At 36.3% G+C, this 5,062-nt stretch overlaps 1 non-coding gene across 1 annotated transcript; it reads left to right on the top strand.

Moving 5' to 3' along the window:
* The first annotated feature begins 2,258 nt into the window (after positions 1–2,258).
* Positions 2,259–2,365, top strand: LOC113335072. Its single transcript, XR_003353147.1, has one exon. It is a non-coding gene; the product is annotated as a U6 spliceosomal RNA (small nuclear RNA).
* Positions 2,366–5,062: the final 2,697 nt, after the last annotated feature.

Raw genomic sequence — 5,062 nt, 5'->3', positions numbered from 1 at the left:
GTATTAAATACAATATCCTTTCCTTTCCAACATCGCATATCGTAAGTGATAGTATTATTTTATATTTAAATTACACTGACAAATTTTAAATTTTAGCCTATAATAAATAATTAATTAGAGTACAATAAACTTTCTAATAAGAAAATATATTACTATTAATGTTTTGAAAAGGTTAATTATAAGTAAAAAACAATTATATATTTTATTTTTCTTGACACAAAATTGACAATTATAAAATTATAACTTTTAAGTCTTTTTAAAAGGATATTAAATGATTAATGACACATAGAAGGCTTTCAGGCCGGGCACCAGGTCGGGTATCAGGCCGGACATCATAATTAATCGCAAATCCCGAGACCGCCCAATAAATTAATCCAGACCAGTCCGGATGGTCCATGACGGGCCATAACAGGCTTTGGGCTACTTCGGGTACAGGCGGGCTCGGGCGGATACAGGCAGGCCGAGTATTTTCGGGTATTATTTACACCCCTACGGCCGACCATACCCTAGCATTGGCCGGTCCCACACCTTGCAATCCCTAATCTTTCATAAATTGTTATTTCTCTCATCTCATGAAACTTCCCTGTTTCAGCAAAAATCATGGTTTCTCCATATTTTCTCAAATATTGCGCAAACCATGAAAATGCCAAAAGTCAACATGGTCACATGACCGACTAGGCTACTCATGAAATATATTAAAATATTATTATTTCAATATCCACGAAATTTTAATCAAGCGGGCAAGGTTCTACTTGCTCATTCGAGCAAAATCGAGAATTTCAGTCAAAGATCGAACTCTTCTGAAAATCCAAGATATTACTTAAACGCACATCAAAAAATGCCGAAAACTCTCAGGACTGAGACACGGGCATTACGGTGACACGAGCATGCTCCCTTGACTGACCAAGGGAGGCCCTAAGGCTTGCAACGAGCCGGTTCCACACGTTTTCACAATTTTGACCTAATTTGTGCAATTGCTCATATTGGGTCCAAACTCTTTCCAACCAACTTGGGATTTGCTCAATCGACCATCAGCTGGTCCCACACTTGACCTATTTTCAGCGATCCACCAATTAATGAACAATTGATCAAAAACTAGGATTTTGAACAAACGCTCAACAAATCATCATTCTGAGCATGTTCACACACTGAATAAATTTATGTTGATCCAGCAAACAACACGCGGATTAATTATATAATATTTGGTAATCTACCAATATTTTAATTAATATTTTATTGGATCACGTCACCAATAAATAATTCGTCGAATTGAGCAATACTTGCTCAATTGCTCGAATATTGATCCAACTATCAATATTCAGTAATTCGTCGAATTGAGCAATACTTGCTCAATTTCCCAACTATCAATATTCAGTAATTCGCAGTTGCTCGAATATTGATCCAACCATCGATATCCAGTAATTCGTCGAGCAATACTTGCTAAGTTACTCGAATGTTCCACTGAGCAATTCGTCATTCATGCTCAATTCAACAAAACCTAGACTCATTGTCTAAATCAGTCAATGTGATTAATTAAATACACGTCTGTCATGCAGACTCCACGATTCGTAAGACATCAATCACATCACAAATAGGGGATATCAATTAGGGTTTTGGTCTGGCGGCCTACGGCACGTGGATTTATCCACGATGAGAATATGAGTAAGTCGTGCGGTTGAGGGAGTTAGCAAAGTAGTGGGTGGACGGTTAAACCAAGTCTCCACACAATCTGGAACTGGTTTCACCACGATCTCCCACTTTCCCACTCTTTCACTCAGGAAATCGTCACACTTACAGGGATCAATGTGTTCACTACTCTGGAAATATAAATAAGTCTCTGAATCCATGATTGAGGACAACGAATGATCACCAGAAATCAGCAATTATCTACATAAATTTCTCGAGTAACTACTCTCAAGAATTCATCAATATATCAGAACTTATTCGAACTCATCAGTTCACCAAAATTTGCAGAAACCTTCAACACATCCACAATCCTTGATCATCACTGATCCCACACAATTCCCAGTTTCCCTCCTACAGATCAACCCATCTCCCTCTTTGCGACCAAATTGACTCTGGAACAGCCATTGATTTGGTTTAGGCCAGAGTCCTACATATTGATCTCTCGAATGTAAGCACTCCCTTTGCAGTGCATCTGTGTAAGGTTAAGTAGTTTGCTCGGTTGAGGAGTCTCGAAAACACGCCCGTCTCTTCACTTCCCTAAAAAACCAGCGAATCGTATTTCCCCATCCACAGTCCCTTCGGGGGCATCCGATAAAATTGGAACGATACATAGAAGATTAGCATTTCCCCTGCATAAGGATGACACACACAAATCGAGAAAATCTTGTATTAGGTTTTTCTAATGTTTTTTATTTACAAGTGCTAATTCATAAATACAAGTATCCTTTTTTTTTCTTCTTCTTCTTATGTACAATAATTTGGCTATTGATATCTTAGTTTATCAGCTTAACGTTTGTATAGGCCTCCGATTGTCCTTCATAAATGAAAAATGAGATAATGGGATGTGTTCTGAGGTAACTGGTATGATTAATTTCTATGAGTATGGATTTCATTGCTTCGAGGTATCGACTGTGTTCTGATATATTATCTTGTTTTTGAGGAGTATATTACAGATGTATTCCGTTACATTGTAAGGTTTAAAGTCATACAATTAGGAACGTGTTGCGGATGTATTCCAATGCATTATACAGTTTGAAGCTCTTGTATAGATAGACATGTGAAAACATGAAGAATAAAAATTTTCATCAAGTTTCTAGCAATAAGGATCGATATACATTAAATTATTTTTTGTGGCATCATGATTTTAGCTTCATTCCGTGGGATTGGTTGGGAGGCATTTTCTCATTATTTACACCCATCTTATTTTGATAATATCCTAAATTTGTGTACACATAAAAGACCAATCATCCAAGAAGTCTGGTTGGCTGCCTCTTTTAGTACTCTAATGGTTGCACAGAAACAAGATTTGGTTTAAAAATGTTGCTTGTTGTGTTTGTAAGATTCAACAAAGGATAATACAACTCACACATGAAGGAAGACTCGGTCAAAGGGTTATATGTGGAATACTTCCTATGGCTTACTGATCCTATATTTCTTTGGGATCAAAAATTTCAAGTTATGGGGGAAATTTTGTGTATCGTTGAGCTTCCTTCAGTAGATATAACTCTTGTTTGTTGTGAAACTTGCTTAACGTTGTTAGAAACTGGAAATGCATGAGTACCATTTACACCACCAACTTTTTCGTTCGACAACCTGTATAGTAAAACTTAATAAAATTTCAAGTAGAACAACTGAATCATCCTTGACAATATGCATATAGAGTTTATACCTCTAACCTCTTCTCAATCAGTATGTATATAGACAAGAATTCGTAAACCTAATTGTTAAGAAGAGCACTTGGACGATCTCAAAATTAATATCCAAGACCAATCTAGTAGTATCCAAATAATTCAATTGGAATTCTTAAAAGTAATTAAACTTGATATCTATCTTTCAAGATACGAATTCTACAAGAAACTAGTCTCGTAATCGATTACAATTAAGCAAACGTATCCACTTAAATTGATTGCAAAAGTACAAATCTGTGTAAATCTAATTATAAATATAAACAATATAATGCGAAAAATGAAAAACATAAGAAACTAAAAGTTTTGTTAATGAGGAAACCATAATAGAAGAAAAACCTCGGGACCTCGTCTAGATTCGAACACCACACTGTATTAAGACGCTACAAACACTAACCTACTATGACTGGAATGTAGTTGAGTCCGAATCCACCCTTCAAACGATTCAATTACAGTCGTGCTCCTTACGTCTCTTGAACCTCGCAAGGCTCTACCCAATTGATTCCCTTAGCTGACGTCCTTTACAGCCTAAGAGTTGCTTCAACCTTTTGATACCAATCTGCCTCTAACAGATAAGCATATTTGATTTCCATTTATGTCAAAGATGAAGGTGAGGAAATCTATTTGCGATAGACAAAGCTAGCAAACCTCACAAATCCAGAACTTACGACTCCCAAGGAGAATCCTAGATTCTTAACCACCTCCCAAGAACAATCTTCAAAAGATCAATTAAGATCAGTTTTCAGATATCTATCTTGAGGAATCACAAAGTCTGAGACGAAGAAAAATTTGTGATTACTATCTATCTTGTCTGAAAGAGATTACGAAAACCTCGATAACATAAAAGCAAGATCAGGATACACGAACTATAAAGGTATAGATAGTCAGACCTGGCTTCACGGATCCCCAAAGAAAAGTCTTTTAGTCATAGACCTAATTATTTTTCACAAAGAAAACCTAGGTCTATAGAGGACGACTCTAGAATCAACTAGGAAAAAATGTCAGGGATAAAATTTTCCAGTTGAAAGAGCATATATATTTATAGATTTTGAAAGACCAAGGGTCGCTTAGAATTCAAGCTAAGATAACTTGAGAATCAAGCAAACACTTTCAGGTCTTGGAAATATAATAGAAGAATATACACTACGAATCGGTTCTTGAACCGTGTATAATGATTGTTTGGTTTGGAAAGTATGCTAAAGAACTAAAGCAATTTGATGTTCATTTAAACACTTAAGAATTTAATCATGATGCATACACATTAATGTTTGAGTGATCAATGAAGTCTTAGAAGTGTTTGAGAGAGTTATAATAATGATAAATATATTTGAAAAATAAGTCTTTGAGCATGTACTAAAATCTTAAACTGGGACAGTTGGTACAAAGGTTCGTGAACCGTTAGGCTTGTTCACGAGTCGGGGTGCAACAATTCGTGAATCGGGTTCGACAACCCTACAAGACTACCGAACTCAGTTGACCACGGTTCGTGAACCGGGTTCGTCAACTTCTAGCCTATAGTATCAACTTTCATAATTCAGTTCGCAACAGTTCGTGAACTTTACCTATCTGAACTTGTAGTTTGCGAAATGGTTTGCCAACCCTCCTGTATTTCTGAAACACATAAATCTATGGTTTGCGAAATGGTTCACCAACCTACCCTGAGTATAAATATCAGATAGTTCAATATTTCT

The sequence above is a fragment of the Papaver somniferum genome, unplaced genomic scaffold (genome assembly GCF_003573695.1).
Source record: "Papaver somniferum cultivar HN1 unplaced genomic scaffold, ASM357369v1 unplaced-scaffold_137, whole genome shotgun sequence".
NCBI lineage: Eukaryota > Viridiplantae > Streptophyta > Magnoliopsida > Ranunculales > Papaveraceae > Papaver > Papaver somniferum.
The sequence above is the reverse complement of the archived record's forward strand: the minus strand, read 5'-3'. Positions and strand labels throughout refer to the sequence as shown.